The 20,811-nt window shown below is 40.4% G+C and overlaps 1 protein-coding gene across 1 annotated transcript in view; it reads left to right on the forward strand.

The window, feature by feature from the left end:
• Positions 1–804: 804 nt before the first annotated feature.
• The window catches only part of pear1 (platelet endothelial aggregation receptor 1), a 99,008-nt gene continuing 79,001 nt past the window's right edge, over positions 805–20,811 (forward strand). The window contains exon 1 of the mRNA XM_088328115.1: positions 805–944. The gene's annotated coding sequence lies outside the window, so the exon portion shown is untranslated. The remainder of the gene's footprint in view (positions 945–20,811) is intronic.

Consider the following 20,811-nt stretch of genomic DNA (forward strand, 5'->3'; position numbering starts at 1 on the left):
TATCTATCTATCTATCTATCTATCTATCTATCTATCTATCTATCTATCTATCTATCTATCTATCTATCTATCTATCTATCTATCTATCTATCTATCTATCTATCTATCTAGACATCTATCTAGACATCTATCTAGACATCTATCTAGACATCTATCTAGACATCTATCTATCTATCTAGACATCTATCTATCTATCTAGACATCTATCTATCCATCTAGACATCTATCTATCCATCTAGACATCCATCTATCTATCTAGACATCCATCTAGACATCCATCTATCTATCTAGACATCCATCTAGACATCCATCTATCTATCTAGACATCCATCTATCTAGACATCCATCTATCTAGACATCCATCTATCCATCTAGACATCCATCTATCTATCTAGACATCCATCTATCTATCTTGTATCTATCTATCTTGGATCTATCTATCTTTCTTGGATCTATCTATCTTGGATCTATCTATCTTGGATCTATCTATCTTGGATCTATCTATCTTGGATCTATCTATCTATCTATCTATCTATCTATCTATCTATCTATCTATCTATCTATCTATCTATCTATCTATCTATCTATCTATCTATCTATCTATCTCAAAAGACTTAACGTTTCCATCCTTTTTCCTCCCTCCCTCTGCCACTGTTTTTCCACCCTTCACGGTCTTGAGGACCCTCCCCCCTTTTCCTTTTTTTGGTTGGGGGGATGCCACACGACTCTTTCCTCTGTGGCGCTTTTCTTATTTTCCTCCCCTCACAAAATCACCCGGACCTTCTTTGGGCAATGAGACTTTCGCACAACTCCCGGATCAACTTTTCATAACGACACAAAGGTTAGGTTTTGGGTCCTCTTGGTCTTTTTTTTTACGGTTTTTGGAGACTTTGGATTGCGGTTGAACCCCGGGACTGGACCACCAGGCAGCACGCAGCGGGAAGGTGAGTACTGTTAAGAGTTTTTTTATGACTTTGTGGGATGTGACAGACTGTTGTATAGGATGCTAACTTTGATCCGAGAAAGAGGTACTACGTTTTTGTTTTGTTTTTAATACGATGATGAATGTTTCTTTTAGTTTTTGCAAGTGTGGCTAAAGTTGGGTTTGTTTTTGTACTTTTAACCAAAGAAACAAAAAAGTAATGCCACAACATTAGCATTACTTTCTTTTTATGCCACGATACATGTTGTGACTTTAAAGGTGATTGTGATCATGCTTTTTGATATCTGGAGCATTCTGTTGGTTTATTGCTTCTGTTACGTTGCATTGCGTTTGGAAGTCTCATCTCATCTCATTAGCTGCACCGCTTATCCTCAGTAGGGTCGCGGGGGTGCTGGAGCCCATCCCAGCAATCATCGGGCAGTGGGCAGGGGACACCCTGAACTGGTTGCCAGCCAATCGCAGGGCACACAGGGACAGACAACTCACTCGCTCATTCACACCTAGGGACAATTTGGACCGGCCAATTCACCTGAGATGCATGTTTTTGGAATGTGGAAGGAAACCGGAGTGCCCGGAGGAAACCCACGCAAGCACGGGGAGAACATGCAAACTCCGCACAGGAAGTCCGGTAGCCGGATTTGAACCCACACAGGGGGTTCCCAAGACCTTTGAACTGTGCCGCACACGCGCTAACCACTGCGCCGCCGTGCTGCCCGCGTTTGGAAGTAAAAACCTTTTTATTTTTTTTTACATTTATTATACAACCATACAATTAAATCTTCTATCATACACTAAAACCAAAGAACTAACTCTATTTACTCGCCCAATCATTTATTTAACAAATTAAAACACTGTATAAACATTTATTTATTTTACAAACAACTACAGAACAATCAAATAATATTAAGAGGGGAGACTGTTTAGCACAGGGGTGTCAAACAGGCGGCCCGCGGGCCGCATCAGGCCCGCTAAGGGATTGAATTCGGCCAGCGAGACAACGCTCAGAGAAGCACAAGAGAAAAACGAGCTGCAGGTTGAAATATGTCCACTTGATGTTGCCACAGCTTGTTGCCTCTTACAAACACTGTACTTGTATTTATTTCTCTGTCCCTCTCACTTTCTCTCACCTCCTAACTTTTTCTTTCACTCTCTATCCCTCTCTCTTTTACCCCCCCTGTCTCTCTTATTCTCTTTATTTGTTCCTATGTCTCTTTCTCTCTGTGTTTTTTTACCTTCTTTTGCTCTCTCTTCCTTTTTTTCATGTTCTCTCTCTTTTCTCTCTTTCTCTCTCTCTCTTGCACTTACCTTCTCTCTTTCTTTGCTTATTTCTTTCTCTCCCTCTCTTTTCTCTCCTTCTCTCTTTCTATTCCTCACGGGATTTTGTCTTTTCTCTCTCTTTCTTTCTCCGTCTCTCACTATTTCTTTTTGCATCTCTTGTTTCTCTCTCTCTTTTCTCTCTCTTTCTTTTTCCCTTTCTCTCTTTCTTTGTCCCGTCCTCTCTACTTTTTTCTCCCTCTCTTTCTCTTATTTCTTTCTCTCTTTGTTTCTTTCTCTCTAATCTAGAATGTTTGTTCTATTGTGTGGCCCCTGAGTTAAAATGAGTTTGACACCCCACATGCGAGTGTTACGTCTGCCTGCTACCAGCTCCGGGAAAATTTTGTCAAACATGACGGTAGTCTGTGCAAGTTATGAAAAAAACAAAAAACAAACAACGATCATAAAAATGTTTGTCAATTTTAAATATGTTTAAGATTCACTTCTATAAAACGGAATGGTCAACAATTAAGGACTACTCAATTTCCAAGTTTATCACTGTGATCATGTCAGATAGATGAAGGTAAATGCATCTGTGCTCTTCTGGTTTGCAGTATTTAGTGACATTTTTACAAAAGGGCTCTGCTCGCACCTTGTTTTGTAACCAATATTCACACACATGAATTGAATTTCCCTGTGTATTTTCTGTACAGCCCTTTGAGGCTTCTTGTGATTAAGGGCTATACAGATAAACATGACTGGACTGGACTGGACTGGACCACTGGTTTAGCCAATCAGGAGTAACAAAATTGACAAGTAAACCGCATTATGAAGAGGGATTACTGAATACATTTTGAAGTTTAAAAATTGAATAAAGGTTGTTTTTTCCTGTCCTTTTATGTTTAATTTCAAAGTTGCATTGAAAAGCAAAGATTTATGACCAAACGTATTGGGTCACACTGACCCATCCGTTTAAACAGTAAGGTATTTTTTCACCTACGTTTTGATATTTAGTATAAATAAACCAGGAAGATAAAATTCCTTTGACACTTCCAAAATAAACTCATCAATTTTTTAGTTTTTTCCCTTATCGTGAAGCATGCAATAGGTCAGACTGACCCAGAGAAATATGAAGAAGATGAATGACTTTATGTTGCGATTCTTTCAAAATCAGGTTGGAAGCCCTGCAAAGATTATTTTGAGTATGAATGTGGAAATACAAGGGAACATCGTTTAAGCACAAAGAAGACACTCAACAATTTAAAAACGTGACAATTGTTATGCAATTTATACTGTAGAAACAAAATAGCAAAAAAATATTTTTTGTTTATTTAATCCAAGAGATTTTAACCGTTTTGAGTAACCTTTATCAGGGAGAGGATTCATATGTTAGAGTTATCGTCACAAGCCTGAAACGGAAACAGGACCCAATAGCGTTCGTTTAACTCAGTTTTATTGAAAAAGAGAGCCGTGCTTGCTTCCACGATCCGATGATCGGCGCACACGTGTAGCTGATGGCAGGAACGCGGAAGTGGTACTTCCGTGTCGAGCAGGGAGAGTCGCAGGTGGCAGGAAAGCTGGTCTGTAGCCGGGACATGGGAGCAAGGGCGGTAACTGAGTCCAGAAAAAAGGTCGGCAACAAGTATCAGGCAGGAAACAGGGCAAAACAGGTCGAAGTTAGTAAAATAAGATATAAGTGTCAGGACCAGAACGGAGACAGGACCCACTCACGTTGCGTTTCTCACAAGTTTTATTGGAAGAAAGAGAAAGGGTTGTGTCCGGTGATTGCTGGGCGCGGGAAGCAGGTCGCTCTGAACGCGGAAGTGGATCTTCAGAGGCGAGCGATGGCGGTGTCGGGAACGGAAAAACGGGTCAGTAGCCGGGACAGGAGAGCAAAAACGTGGTCGGGGTCGTAAGCGAGTCGTAGGCCAGGAAAGGAGAGTAAACCTGGTCGGGGACAAAAAGAGGTCAAAAGCCGGGACGGGAGAGTAGACGTGGTCGGGACCAAAAACAGGTCGAAGCTGGGGGACAGCCAGGAGCAAAAAACAGGTGGGAGTCAGAGTCGAAAAAGGCTTGCCTAGACCTAACTGAGGTTTGCAGACGGACTGACAAAATGGGACAGATAGGAGTGTGTTTAAATAGGAACAGGGAGCCAGGCAGTTGGCGCCAAAGGAGCAGGCACAGGTAATACACAATCACGACAATAAGGAGACGTTCTCATACATACATAAGAAGAGTTATACTTAAAATGACGAGAGATTCTGCTAATAGATAATAAAAATAAGTTGTTCCAATGGGACATTATTTTTCTAATTTCAAGTATCATTTTCTCATTCTACAATAATAAAAAAAAAAACAAGTTAAAAATGTAATAAAAAAGGTTAAAATATTTTCTTAAGGTACTAAGACAAGTCGAATATTTGTTTGAAATGGAAAAACGATGAAAAAAAGCTTTATACTTTGATTGACAGCTGATCAATGCACACCCTCCGCCCGCAAGCCGTATGTTAGTAAGGTTGGAAAATATTTTTCATTTTTTTCATCGTTACTTTTAAATGACCTAATAAAATCTTGATGCTGTGGAACTTCACATCCTATTCTAAAAAAAATAATTCAATAATCAACTAGTAGAGTATTTTGCATATCTTAGGGATATTTTACCAATATTTGAATAAATAAATACATCTACAAAAAAGACCATCAGGTGAGACCAGGTTACTTACATTTAGTATGTCATTTTCAAAAAAAAAATCTTAAAATTAGAATATCAGACCTTCATCTCTCTATTTCTTTATTTAAATACACAAAATAAAGGATTTAAATACAACAATTATGGTGGTCTGTGCAGCCCTTTGAGACTTTTTGACTTGACTTGAAGCTACACTGTGTATTTAATCGCTAGGTGTCACTCTATTGTGTAGTGCAACCGAAACCAAGTGCTAAAAGGCATAAGGAAGAATACAAACTACGGAGACTCTAAGTGACCAAACAGCACCAGCGACAATATGGTTAAGGGTCTCAAACTCAAGGTTTTGTTGTTGGCTCGCGGTTATCCAGGCTGCTTACTGCATGTTTTCAATCAGCCAGCCTCCCGTTTTTTCCGCCGATTGGTCCCGGTTCGTCCTCTCTATGGCTGCCGGGCAGCCTGCCTTGTGCTGGCTTAGCCCATGTTAGCTCTCTGTGAGTTATTTTTTGCTAGTTCTCTCCATTTTTTATGCTCGCCATTTTTTATATCATTGCTGCACCCATCTACGACACAACGCCTTGTCATTCTTCACAAAAACTAGCAAAATTGGTCTTAAAACACTCAAATTTGTTTTGACTAGTTAACATGTACACCAATAGGTTGACTGGTTTGCTAGGGTGCTGTCAATGTCATGGTTGCCATGGCGCCCAATTGGCCGCGCCCATGTGTGTCACGGTTGCCGTGGTGCCCAATTGGCCCTACCCATGTGGTGCCAGCTGCGGCTCGTTGAGAGATTGACTTTCTGTTTATATAAAGCTCAGTGCTCTCTTGCTTCAGGGTCAGCCTGTCATACGAACTTCTGCCCCACAAGACGTGGGTTCTGACTCGGTCCTGTTTTCCTGTTCGCAGTTCGGTATTGTTCCCGTTCATTTTCGTCTTGTTTAATTTCGGGTTCCAGTTTTGTTTCGGTCTTTTTTTGTCCTGTTGTTGTTTTCTCCTGTTATTGTTTCCATCTAGTTTCTCCTGTTTATTTTCGATATTCTGATTCGTTATCGATCTCGTCGGTCTCTGGCTACCTGTACTTCCACGCCAGACCGGCTTCCTAACGTGCATGATTCCCCATTTCCCGTAAAATAAAAGGCTTTTGTAAGAAGGTCACGCGATTGGGTCCCGTATATTGTTCTGGTTCTGACAGTCAAAGACATGACTGCATTATCTCTGGAAATAATTGGAATATACCAATGGCATTTATATCGATATTATGCAAAAAATAATTACTATTTTTCATGTTTTGGATGTTTTAGAATTTGGGAATCGGTTTAAGACCTGTTGTTTGTTTTATTTCGTCATTTGACACTAGGAAGAAAACGTGTGTGGATTTTCTTTCACGTTGCGATGCATTTTTCAACTTTTTAAAGAGGGCCGAGGGGCTTTACTTAAGCGGGCCCCTCGCGCACGCGTCATCAACGCGAAAGGGGAGCCAGCGCACACCACCGCCGACTTGTATTGTGGTGAGGGTCTTTCCTGGACTGGCTTATATTGGCGTGTGTGCACGTATGTATGCATTCATGCATGTGCAGAGCCACGCTGCACACCAAGCTCGTAAAACCAGAAACGAGCTAAAAGTCGACACGAGCGAGAAACGGTTTGGCCCCTGAGAAGGACGCCATTGTTGAAATTAGGGTTGGGTAGGGTTATTTTAACTTGATTACTTTCAATTACTTTTGGATTACTCCAATAGCAAATATGCTAATAAAAGACAAAAGAAACTAAATATGAATAAAATGATGACTCACAACACGTGGTAAGCTTTCTCTCCTGGCTTTGATCTCTTTGATCTCCGGTAAAATGAACATAAAATCAAGGTTGGGTAGGATTACTTTAACTGGATTACTTTCAATTACTTTTGGATTACTCTAATACCAAATATGCTAATAAAAGACAAAAGAAACTAAATATGAATAAAATGATGACTCACAACACGTGGTAAGCTTTCTCTCCTGGCTTTGATCTCCGGCAAAACTAACATAAAATCAGGGTTGAGTAAGGTTACTTTAACTGGATTACTTTCAATGACTTTTGGATTACTCCAATACAAAATATGCTAATAAAAGACAAAAGAAACTAAATATGAATATAATTATGACTCACAACACGTGGTAAGCTTTCTCTCCTGGCTTTGATCTCTTTGATCTCCGGCAAAACGAACATAAAATGCGACAGAAACAAAATGAAAAGAAATCCAAACAGCTTGCCAACATCATTTTTGCCGTTCCATGTATTCCGTTACTCCCCAAGCCTGCACAAAATTTAGTAATTTTATTCATATTTAGTTCCTTTTGTCTTTTATTAGCATATTTGGTATTGGAGTAATCCAAAAGTAATTGAAAGTAATCAAGTTAAAGTAACCCTACCCAACCCTGGGTCAATGTGCAGAGCCACGCTGCACACAAAGCTCGTAAAACCAGAAACGAGCTGAAAGTCGACACGAGCGAGTAACGATTTTGGCCCCTGAGAAGGACGCCATTGTTGAAATGCAAAATGATTGGTGTTGTGGATTATTGCATAAATCATATATGTTTTTTTTGCAGGGGAGGGGGATTGTGGTGCTGACTCGGTTTTTTTCTATTCCATCCAAAAAAACAAATCAGTCCCCAGCAGGGTGGGAATCAGAGTCGAAAAAGGCTTGCCTAGAGTTAACTGAGGTTTGCAGACGGACTGACAAAAGGGGACGGATAGGAGTGGGTTTGAATAGGGACAGGGAGCCAATCAGAGTCCCAGGCAGTTGGCGCCAAAGGAGCAGGCACAGGTGATAACCTGACGTGACCTGACTGAGTCAAAAACCCGACAACTTTTGCTGTCGGGCACAGTCGATATAAGAGACAAAAGAAACTAAATATGAATAAAATGACTAAATTTTGTGCTGGCTTGGGGAGTAACGGAACACATGGAACGGCAAAAATGATGTTGGCAAGCTGTTTGGATTGATTTTCATTTTGTTTCTGTCGCATTTTATGTTAGTTTTGCCGGAGATCAAAGCCAGGAGAGAAAGCTTACCACGTGTTGAGAGTCATAATTGTATTCATATTTAGTTTATTTTGTCTTTTATTAGTATATTTGGTATTGGAGTAATCCAAAAGTCATTGAAAGTAATCCAGTTAAAGTAACCCTACCCAACCCTGGTCCCCAGTCTTCTTTATGTCATGTTTGGCAGCGTGCAGAAGCGAACCGGGGGAACTTATGCTGTTTTTCTGCAGCTTTAATTCTCCGTCTTCTTCTTCATCGCCCCACCAGCTGTTTTCTAATCCCCGTCGTCCATCTCGCTTTTTATGAGAGCACTTACGTTTCATTTCAGTCTTCCAGATTCACTTTTCAAAGGCAAACTTTTGACTGATGATTGGCGTTTTTTTTCCCAGAGAAGCAAAAACAGAAAAAGAACAGTAAATTGTTAAGGCAATCGCAAAAGATATCGAAAAAGTAGTTTGATGTCTCTCTTGACTCTGTGCTCACTGTATTTATAAATTGCAGCTCTCAGAATGTGTCCTTGTACAGTCGTTGTTATATTTAACTTTGTTTCATAGAATGTAAAAAATGCTATTTGTCCCTTCAATGTGTTAGAGTAGCTAGTAACTAGTGTTAGCGGCTATGTCAGCGACACAAGCCCCGTTAGCATCAGTTGCGGGCCAATCATATAAGCCATAGTGATGCTAATTGCTAAATTAGCTTCACAGGCTGTACCACAGGTGGCTGTACCAGCGACAAAGGCTGGTTTAGCATTAGCATTAGCGGCGATTGAGAGGCAATCATTTAAGCCCTAGTGATGCTAATCCCTAAACTAGCTTCACAAGCTGTAACAAAGGTAGCTGTACCAGCAACAAAGGCTGTTTTAGCATTAGCGGCGGTTGAGAGGCAATCATTTAAGCCCTAGTGATGCTAATTGCTAAACTAGCTTCACAAGCTGTAACAAAGGTGGCTGTACCAGCGACAAAGGCTGTTTTAGCATTAGCTTGAGTTGAGAGGCAATCATTTAAGCCCTAGTGATGCTAATCTCTACACTAGCTTCACAAGCTTTACCACAGGTGGCTGTACCAGCGACAAAAGGCTGTTTTAGCATGAGCGTTAGTGGCGATTGAGAGGTAATCATTTAAGCCAGAGTAATGCTGTTCACTAAACTAGCTTCAGAAGCTGTAACACAGGTAGCTCTACCAGCGACAAAGGCTGTTTTAGCATTAGCGGCGGTTGAGAGGCAATCATTTTAAACTTAGTGATGCTAATCTCTAAACTAGCTTCACAAGCTGTACCACAAGTGGCTGTACCAGCGACAAAGGCTGTTTTAGCATTAGCGGCTGTTGAGAGGCAATCATTAAAGCCCTAGTTATGCTAATCGCTAAACTAGCTTCATTAGCTGTAACACAGGTGGCTGTACCAGCGACAAAGGCTGTTTTAGCATTAGCGGCGGTTGAGAGGCAATCATTTAAGCCCTAGTTATGCTAATCGCTAAACTAGCTTCATTAGCTTTAACACAGGTAGCTCTACCAGCAACAAAGGCTGTTTTAGCATTAGCGTGGGTTCAGAGGCAATCATTTAGATCCTAGTGATGCCTCTCTATGCTCGAACGCTAGGGTCTTTGTCAACAATGCAAATCTAGCTTCCTATTAGTTTTTTTTACATGTTTACCTTTCTAGCTAACTATCAAGCTACCTTTTTTAGCTATTTAGCAAGCTATGTTGCTGGCTTTTTACATTTTTTAGCATTCTATCTAGTTAACACTTTTTTGCTAGTTATCAAGCTTATTTTTGGGCACCTTTTTAGCTCCTATCTAACTTTGTTTTTTTAGCTCTTTATCAAGCTATTTAGATGGGTTTTTCCTTTTTTTCAGCTAGCTACAATATCTAGCTTTCGATTAGTTTTTAAAAAAAATGTTTATCTATTAGCTAAGTGTCAAGCTACCTTTTTTAGCTATTTAGCATGCTACCTTGCTGGCTTTTTACATTTTTTAGCATGCTATCTAGCTATACTTTTTGGCTAGTTATCAAGCTTATTTTTGGGCACCTTTTTTAGCTCGTATATAACTTTGTTTTTTTAGCTCTTTATCAATCTATTTAGATGGGGTTTTCCTTTTTTCAGCTAGCTACAATATCTAGCTTTCGATTTTTTTTTTTTCTTAAATGTTTACCTTTTTAGCTAAGTATCAAGCTACCTTTTTAGCTATTTAGCAGGCTATCTTGTTGGCTTTTTACATTTTTTAGCATGCTATCTAGCTAACACTTTTTTGCTAGTTATCAAGCTTATTTTTGGGCACCATTTTAGATAGTATCCTGCTTTGTTTTTTTGATCTCTTTATCCAGCTATTGAGATGGGTTTTTACTTTGTTCAGCTAGCTACTGTATCTAGCTTACTATTGTTATTTTTTTCACGTTTACCTTTCTAGCTAACTATCAAGCTACCTTTTTTAGCTATTCAGCAAGCTATCTTGCTGGCTTTTGACATTATTTAGCATGCTATCTAGCTATACTTTTTGGCTAGTTATCAAGCTTATTTTTGGGCACCTTTTTAGCTCGTATCTGTTTTTTTTAGCTCTTTATCAAGCTATTTTTCCTTTTTTTCAGCCAGCTACAATATCTAGGTTTCGATTAGTTTTTTTTCTTAAATGTTTACCCTTTTAGCTAAGTATCAAGCTACCTTTTTTAGGTATTTAGCAAACTATCTTGTTGGCTTTTTACATTTTTTAGCAAGCTATCTGGCTAACACTCTTTTGCTAGTCATCAAGCCAATTTTTTGCCACCTTTTTAGATAGTATCTAGCTTTGTTTTCTTTTATCCATTTATCCAGCTCTTTAGATGGGTTTCTACCTTTTTTAGCTAGCAATTTAGCTCCCTATTAGTTATTTGTCCATTTGGAGCCCAATTGGGCAGGACGAGATCGGTTCAACAAAAAAAATGTATTATAAAAGATTATACAGCATACGCAATTAAAAATGATCGAAATACGTATAAAACACGGGGAAAACGTATAAGTTGACGGGTAAAAAGATACATTATGAGTCAATATTGTGGTCAGGGTTCCAATTGGAGCACATATCAAGGTCTTTAAATATCCTGACGGCAACATTTTCCAGTGCTTAAGTGACAGTTGTTGCCTTCTTAAATCGCCACATGATGCAAACTAATTGCCTTGTTGACAATCCCTGTCACTCTCACATGCCATAAATTTGATCTTGACACGTCGACCTTGCTATAAATCTCCCCCCTCTCGTTTCCCCGACCCACCTCCTCCATTACCATGGCACCCCGTTTTCAGGATGTCCCGCATGTGTCAGTGTGTGTGGTTATCGCCCCCGGAGACCCGCATGCCACCAGACCCCGGTCTGTAACTCGCTAATGAACACACCAACGTCGTCCATTTACCGCGGGGGAGTCTTTGTACTTTGAGTTTCGTTTTTTTTTCATGCGCGCTCAAACAGTTCCCAGCTGTCTTAATAACAAGTCTGTGTCATAGAGTACAACTTCTCATTAAGTTATTACTATGTTATTACTATGTTATTACATGGTTAATTATTAACTATATATATAGTTCTTCGTCTTGGGGAATTCTGGTTATTCAGTGTATTGTATTGTATTTATTTTATTCAGCCAGTATAAACCCTATACACGATATATACAAGAAATCATTTGACACGCGAAAACTCAATAATGATAAAATAATAGATTTAAAAGAATAAAAAGAATAGAGTAAAAAAGATATTGTAGTGTATAATACAAGGTAATTATATAGAATAGTTTAAAAAGACAGAATATGTACATAACAAGACTAGAGTAGAATAGGTCGGAGGAACATCGTTGGCATAGCAATACTATACATAATAACCTAATAATTTCTTGTTGAACATGCGAATAGCGGAAGGCTAAAAACTCTCTTTAAGTGAAGTCTTGCTCGCAATGGAGCAAAGACGGCGACCTGACGGCAGGTAATCGAAGTACCTGTGAGCAGGGTGACTGGGATCGTCTATAATTTTTAGTGTCTGTTTTCTAGTTCGATCGATGTAGATACTTTGCAGGGACGGGAGGCCAGTACCTATGATTTCCTCTGCCGTCCTCACTACTGATTCCATCTTTGACAATTTTTTCTGATTGACGCGACCAAACCAAACTGTGATTGACCTAGTTCAAACGGATTCAATGATAGCACGATAAAAATTGACTAGAATGGATTGACGGACCCTGAATGATTTGAGTTGACGAAGAAAGTAGAGCCTTTGTCTGGCTGACTTTAGAATATCAGTAGCATTGATAGTCCATGTGAGGTCAGCTGACAAGTAAGTACCCAGAAACCTGAATGAATGGACCAGTTCCACCTCACTACCATTAATTGACAGTGGCACATGTGACATTTAAACTTTAGCAGACACTCAAAACAAAGAGAGAAAACATCAATGGATTTTGAACTTGCAAGGAGGACTGGGAGAGAAGCCTACAGATAACAAATTCCAACCTGTTCTACAAGCCCTCCCCTGAAATCTTTCTTTTTAATACATCGCTACAGAAAGCAGATCAGCCCTAAGAGGTAGGGTAATCAAAAAACTGCAACATGATTGGCCAAGAGTGACAATGATGTGAAAAGCGCATACAAATCAAAATAACAAACCACAGTGCGGCATAATAGTCAAAACAATGAACAGTGAGCCAATATAGAATAGAATAAAATAGAATTGTCTTTATTGTCATTGTTTTCAACGTTGTGAAAAATTGTATGCAATGAGATTAGACATGGCTCTCCAGGGTAAAACGTGTAATAAAGACTTTGAAGAGATAAAATGATAAAAGTCTATCAGTGTCATGATTACTGATGTGACTCAGCTGTGCCCGCTCATTTGGCGCCAACTGCCGCGGGTTCTGGTTGGCTCCCTGTCACTATTCGAACCCAGTCCTGTCAGTTCCCTTTTGTCAGTCCGTCTGTGAATCTCCGTGTATATTCAGCAAGCCTTTTTTGACCCTGACTCACGCCTGTCCTGTTTTTTGCTCCTGTTTGTCTCCCGCTACGACCTGTTTTGATCGTGAACACGTCTGCTCTCCCGTCCCGGCTAACAACTCGTTTCCGACCCCGACCACGTCTTGCTCTCCCAGTCCTGGCTACCGACCAGTTTTCCGCCCCTGACACCGCCATCGCTCGCTACGGAAAATCCATTTCCGTGTTCAGATCACAATCCGGGTACGAGAGTGCCTTGCTTCCCGCGTCCAGCGAGCACCGGATCGTGGCCGCAGCCCTTCATCTCTCTTTCAATAAAACTTGTGGTAAACGTCACTCACGCTAGTGGATCCTGTTTCCGTTCTGGTCCTGACAAAATATTGAAAATAGGGAGTTAAGATAAGTATCTAGTAAACGTTGGAGTATCTGAAAAAGGATACTGTAACATAACGTAACATAGTTGTGAGTACTGTACAGTTGTTCAGCTCAACAGATGTGCAAAGTGGGCAGTAAGGTAAACATATTTACTATACAGTATCAATATACTGTTTTGAGTTTTAAAAAAAAGAAATTATTTTTAATTAAAACTATTTAAAAACAGATGTATGAAAGCCACTGGGTAGGCTTTTCCATACGTGGGATCGACCGTTTAAGTAAAGAATTGTCAGGACCAGAACGGAAACAGGACCCAATTGCGTAGCGTTTACCACAAGTTTTATTGAAGGAATGAGGATCCAGTGTTCGCTGCACGAGGGAAGCAAGTCGCTGTCGTACTCGGATTGTGTGTCAGGGCAAGAAAATCTGGTCGGTAGCCGGGACTGCAAGAGCAAGGCGTCGTCGGGGTCGGAAACGAGTCGTAAGCCAGAACGGGAGAGTAGACGTAGTCAGGCACAAAAAGGGTCGGAAGCCGGGATGTGAGAGCAGACGTGGTCAGGATCAAAACAGGACATAGCCGGAGACAGGCGGGAGCAAAAACGGGACGGGGGGGAGTCACGGTCGAGAAAGGCTTGCCTAGTATACACTGAGGTTCGCAGACGGACTGACAACAAGGGACAGACAGGACTGGGTTCAAATAGTGACAGTGAGCCAATCAGAACCCGTGGCGGGTCACATCAGGAATCATGACAAGAATAACGTGATCGAATTTTTTTCAAAATACTACAAAAACATAAATAAAATATTCAACATCTGTTTTATGTTATTTGCGGTTTCAAACAACAATGTGCAAAATCCATTTGTGGTGCAACAACAACAATAAAGTCGCTTGGAATGAAAAGAAAAGGAAGCATATTGAAAAGATACAACTTGTACAAGGAATACTGTAGTAAAATATCCAAAACCTACTTATAAACCTTTTCAACAGAGGTACAAAGTGGAAAACAGTTCAGAAAAACAAGTCATTTCAAATGATTAAAGTTTACAGATAGGAAAAAAAGATAAGTAGAAAAAAAAACACCAAAATAAAACTAGAGCTAGGATTTCCACCAGAAAAACTCTCGTAAAAACATTCTTCTCTTCTCAAATATCATTTTTAACCTTTTCTACAAAAAATAAATAAATAAAAAACATCGGGCATTTACATAAAAATCAAGTAATCAGTAATAAATGAACCATAATTTACACGGGTTGCTCTTATATTAAACTTTTAATAACAAGCGGGGACCTTAAATTATTATCCCAGGGACCCCAACTGCCCTCCAGACCGCGAGTTTGTGACCCCTGCTCATGTTATGTGAAATAGATACAAATTTCTCAACCTATAAATATTTAAAAATGCATGTTTACTTCATAGTTTATGCGTGTGGCCTTTTATTTAAATCATTATAACACTTTTAAATAATGCACACTGTCCCTTTAAGTTAGAGCAGGGTCTTCGATATATAGTTCTGAAAATAGTTCACCGCTACTGGGTCAACGTGATTTTCTAGTAAAATGATTTTCTAGATTTGTTGTAAACCCCTATAGTTAATAATTAACCATGTAATAACATAGTAATAACATAGTAATAACATAATGAGTTTTTGTTTTAGAAATTCAAATAAATAAATTCCAGTTCATGGACAAAAAAAGTATATTCAAGTATTGATATACATACATTTAAGCAATTAATTAAGAGAGTGGCATGAGAATCTATTTGGGTATAAAACACATTTATTAATTCATCTCAGCCTGAAAAAAGGTTAGAGACCTCAGAACTAGAGTGAACAAATACTTTAAAAGAAGTGTGTTATACCCAGTTTCCAAATGATTTAGCAAGGGACACATATTGAATTAAAATGAAAATTATTCTCTTCCGTTCGGTTTACAATTTTAACTTTCCCCGATGACCTACGAGTGTACGGTTTTAAAGAGATGCTCTGTAGAGTTACGTCGACGTCAGCATATATAAGTTAAATAATACAGACATATGGACACACTATACATTTGGCAGGTCGAAACTCCATAATTTTAGTGGTTCCTCAGAGAGGATAAATAACATATTCCTTTGTCTGTCCACATTTATCTCCAAGTGTCTGTCATTGCTCAATGGTTTACAACATAGCCACCACAAATTGGAGTCACTATTTGCTAGCTTGCGCAGGTTTATTTCTATGATTAAGTGCACTGTTTTTCATCCAGTGTGTCGGGGCACTTAGGTATGCAAAGGAGACTTTGGCTGCGTCCCATTCTTCTCACTTTCACTCGCTATTTGCCCTCGTCACTCGGTTTTGAGCGTTCACGTGAAAATAGGATGTGTCCCAATACTCTCAAGACCGAGGGAGAAGTGCCCTCAACCCATGACATAACCACTTCAGATCCAGGGAGGTCGCTACCTCACTTGGAGCGAAGTGACTACCCAGAAGTCTTTGCGAATTCTCAATATCAACAAACATGGCTGGAAAGGAACCACACGAATGTAAGTAGTTTTCCACAACTACGCATGTATTTGCAACGAAATGTATTGATGTAACCGCGGTGTACGTGTCCCACCAAAGATCCACGTTCACGCTGGACTGGATGATGAGGTTTTTATGATTACAGTTTCTGCAAATGGATGAGTCACAACATTAGCTTTTCTGTTGGCTTTGATCTCTTTGATCTCATTGCAGTTCTCTCTCTTGTAAGACTGCCAACAAAGCATATCAAAGAGCTTTCTTTTCACTTTACAGAAAATACATTTTAGAATGTCACAATACATTTTTACATCTTTACATTTTAACAAGATACTTTTAACAAGAGATCGTATAGTGGATTTTTAACGTTTACAATGGATTCAACATATTTTTCTTTTGTCTGAATTTTAACCAACATCATCCTTTTTTAATGTATATGAAAAAATAGAAATAAAAACAATAATGAGTATAAAAACGGGTACAAGTTACCTGCAAATGGATGAGTCACAACATTAGCTTTTCTGTTGGCTTTGATCTCTTTGATCTCTACAAGGGGAATTCATAATTTAGTAAAACAGAAACAAAATGAAAATTAACCTAAACAGCTTGACAATATCAATCACATTACTTTGCATGTTGAGAGATTTGTCAGCTGGGGTTATAATGTTTAAAATAACTTGTTTTGTGGAGCACCAAAAGATGTGTCTTACCATTGCAGTTCTCTCTCTTGTAAGACTGGCAACAAACCCCGCCTCCCGGTCACATGTCAGAAGCCAAAACCAACCCCCACCCCATACCAGCAGATAGCACTGTTGGACTCATCATTGCAGGACATTTACCAAAAACTATACACATATTTCAGCAGGAATTTCAATAAAACAAAAGTTATTATTACACCCGTTACTTTGAGATATCTTGGTTAGACATAAATGCAATAGAAAATCGCATTTTTGCGTTAATACATGAACATTGCAAAATCACTACTTTACGAAGTGCACGAGTTTGTTCAAACGTCACTTTGTGTTTGCTGTTAAAAACGTAATATTGGAATATAATATTGTGAATGTGCTTAATTGCTGTTGATATTTGTCATTTTTGTTTTATGTTTTTAGTGTCAATAAATTTGTTCAAACAAAACAAAAAAAAAAAAAAAAAAAAAAAAAAATCTACCGAGGGAGCCGCAAAAAAAAAAAAATCTTCACACTCCAAACCGTAGAGTAGGATAACTGCAGAAAATCACGGTTTAGCCTTGCAAGTCCCGTCCAATTTCTTAGGGGACAATCTTCACTTTGCACTCCACTCACTGAGTGGACTTCCCTATGGAGGGACCTCACTGGAGGGTTCTCAGGGCCAAATGAGAGGAATGGGATTGGGCCTATGTCTAGTGTGCCGCAGGAAATTGCCCCAAATTCTTTTCGTTCGCAAAAAAGAAGAATATCATTGTTCAGTATCTTTGCTTTCTTCCAGTGAACAACTGAGTAACTGTAACATTCATCCATATCAGTAGGTGGCAGCAGATAACCACATTTTTATACTGAAGTAAAAATCTTACACATGGGCAGCACGGCGGCGCAGTGGTTAGCGCTTGTGCGGCACAGTTCATGTCATGGGAACCTGTCGTGGGTTCAAATCCAGCTCCAGACTTTCTGTGCGGAGTTTGTATGTTCTCCCCGTGCTTGCGTGGGTTTCCTCCGGGCACTCCGGTTTCCTCCCACATTCCAAAGACATGCATTTCAGGTGAATTGGCCGGTCCAAATTGTCCCTAGGTGTGAATGAGCGAATGAGTTGTCTGTCCCTGTGTGCCCTGCGATTGGCTGGCAACCAGTTCAGGGTGTCCCCTGCCCACTGCCCGATGATTGCTGGGATGGGCTCCAGCCCCCCGCGACCCTACTGAGGATAAGCGGTACGGCTAATGAGATGAGATGAGAAATCTTACACATGATTTTAATGATTTGAATGATTCATTAGTAATGTTGTAATAAGTATTTTGTTCCGCGAGTAGATCATTTTATGCTGATTTTAAGTATTATTTTCTGTTAGTTTTGTAAAAATAAAGATAAGTCAAGTCAAGTCATGTTTATTTGTGACATCCTTAATCACGAAAAGTCTCAAAGGGCTGCACAGAACATAGACCAGGGGTGTCAAAGTCATTTGAACTCGGGGGCCACACGATAGAACAAACATTCTGTCGGGGGCCGGACTAGTAGATTGAAGAGAAAGAAAAAGAGAGAGAAAGAGGGAGGAAAAAGGAGAGAGGGTGGGACAAAGAAAGATAAAGAGAGAGAGGGAGAGAGCGTGAGAAACAAAAGAGAAGTCGTGAGCGAGGGGGAAAGAAAGGAAGAGGAAGAAAGAAATCCAAAGAGAAATAGAAAGACAGGAGAGAAGAGAGAAGAAAGCGCAAAGGGTAGGAAGAGAGAAAGAGAAAAGAAAAAAAATAAGTTAGAGCAAAAGAAGTTAAAAAGACAGAGAAAGAGACAAAGAGCAACAAAGGAAGAGAAAAAGAGACTCAGAGAGTGAAAGAGACAGACAGAGAGTGGGAAAAAAGGGGAGGAAAAGAAAGAGAGAGAAAGAGAGAGAGAGAGAGAAAGAGAGAGAGAGAGAGAGAGAGAGAGAGAGAGAGAGAGAGAGAGAGAAATAAATACAAGTACAATGTCTTTTTGAGAGGCACCTGGCCTTGGCAACATCAAGTTGACATATTTCAACCTGCACCTTGTTTTTCTCTTGAGCTTCCCTGAGTGTTGCCTCGCGGGCCGGATTCAATCCCTTAGCTGGCCTGATCTGGCCCCCGGGCCGCCTGTTTGACACCTGTGCCATAGACTATAACAGACTACGGATTATTAATACAGCATCCCCCGTCACGACCAGAACAGAATCAGGACCCAGATGCGTAGCGTTAACCACAAGTTTATTGAATAGAAAGAGGAAGGGCTCGCTGGACGCGGGAAGAAAGTCGCTCTCGCAATCGGATCGTGATCCGAATATGGAAGAGGGTCTTGTAGCGAGAGATGGCGGTGTCAAGGACGGAAAAACAAGTCGATAGCCGGGACAGGAGAGCAAAACCGTGGTCGGGATCAAAAACGGGTCGTAGCCGGAGACAAACGGTGAGATCAGGAACAGACAGGTGGAAAAACGGGTACAAAAACGGGACAGGCGGGAGTCAGGGTCAAAAAGGCTTGCCTTGTAACAACACAGGTTCACAGATGGACTGACAACCGTAAAGTGACAGGATTGGGTTTAAATGGGGACAGGGAGCCAATAAGATAGCCGGCAACGGCTGGCGTCAAATGAGCGGGCACAGGTGATCCAAATGGGTAATATGACATCCCCTGATCTAAAACCTACGTGAGGGCAAGGAAAACTCAAACTTGAGATGCAGTGCCATCTAGTCATCAAATGTTACACACTGGGGCTTTAATGGTCGAATTTGGAACATAGTGCATGCTGATAAAAATACAGAAAAATAAATAGAACGGGTTAAAATTTATTAAATCAAATTAATAATCAACCAAAACTATAACTAGTACTACCTTCTGAGCCACGGTGACCACAAATCATAAGTACAGTCAATTTAGGAAACATGATTATTTGAGCTTTAGAAGAAATCGTAAATTGGTGCTGAGAATTAATCACTTTTGATTTTTTCCGAGCAGCCAAGTGGTTAGCGTGTGTGCGGCACAGTTCTGACGTCATGAGATCGAACCTTCTGTGTGGAGTTTGCATGTTCTCCCGTGCCTGCATGTGTTACTTCCGGACACTCCGGTTTCCCCCCACATTCCAGAAACATGCATGTCAGGTTAATTGTCCAGTCCAAATTGTCCCTAGGTGTGAATGGGCGAGTGAGTTGCTCGTCTCTGTGAGCCCTGCGATTGGCTGGCAACCAGTTCAAGGTGTCCACTACCCAAAGACAGCTGGGATGGGCTCCAGCACCCCCGCGACCCTACTGAGGATAAGCGGTGCTGATAATGGATGGATAGATGCATGATTTTTCGCGATTTTTAGTCGTCAGTGACCAAGCCCACCCAAATCCAACCCCAATGCCAAGCAGGGAGGCAATGGGGAACAATGTTGTAAGTCTTATGTTAGACTCAACCGAGGATTGAACTTGTGACCTCCCGGTCCTGGGGCGAGCGCTCAACCCTAAGCCACCGAGCTGATGCCTTGACGTTTTTAAATGAAAAAAAGTTTGCCATGTCTCAGAATTATTTGAAAAACTGATATAGTGAATGACATATGTCCCTCCTCAAGAGTATTGTATTGTCCCCTCCTTGTGAAGTAAGTCACCTCTGCTGTTAGGTGAGCTGAAAATGAGCTTTTTGACTTCCAGATGTTTACACAATGGGCCCCATCTGGACGGAGAGAGAAACAAGTTAGCTTTTGGGGCTCTGATGTGATCAACGTAATCAGTTTCAGGTTTTCTGGACACAGGCCGCGTACTCCAAACCAGACGTGTGCGCTACGTCACTGGGCCCCAAGGTTGAATAGGTTTACTGGACTTATAAACAGTGTTGGACTGAAAAAATGTAAGTAGTTACCGTTACTGGTTACTTCACTTAAAATGTAATTCCATTACCACCCTGGGTTACTGACACCTAAAAGTAGCGCATTAATCTGAAAGTGAATTTTGTGTAATCTTGGGCCTGCAGCACTTAGGCAAGACACACCATATCCATTTTGGCTGTGTGCTTCGAACCCCTTGCAGATCTCCTTTTCCATTGCTAAGTACAGATGCTCCCCTACTTACGACCATTTGACTTACGAAAAACAGTCGATACGAACATTTTTTTCGGGATGTTGAAAAATATCCGGACATTGCTGTAAGTTGGATTCTGTATTGTGTGCACCTTTTTCAGAGTACAGGACAGTACAGTAGTACTTCTTTCCGCTGCTACCGGCATGTGGTGGCGGTGCGAGACGTCACCCATCATCCACTTCAAAGAAGAAATCCGGCTTCTACTTCCTGGTTCGTGTAATCAAAACAACGTGTACTGGATAGCTAGCGTGCTAAGAACTTTGACTTTTTTTATTGTTTAAAATCTTGTGCATCCATTCACTATGATTGGTCTAAATTATAAAGAAGAGGCAAGCCGTTT

The sequence above is a fragment of the Urocampus carinirostris genome, chromosome 2 (genome assembly GCF_059441175.1).
Source record: "Urocampus carinirostris isolate Australia breed hairy pipefish chromosome 2, RoL_Ucar_1.0, whole genome shotgun sequence".
Lineage (NCBI taxonomy): Eukaryota > Metazoa > Chordata > Actinopteri > Syngnathiformes > Syngnathidae > Urocampus > Urocampus carinirostris.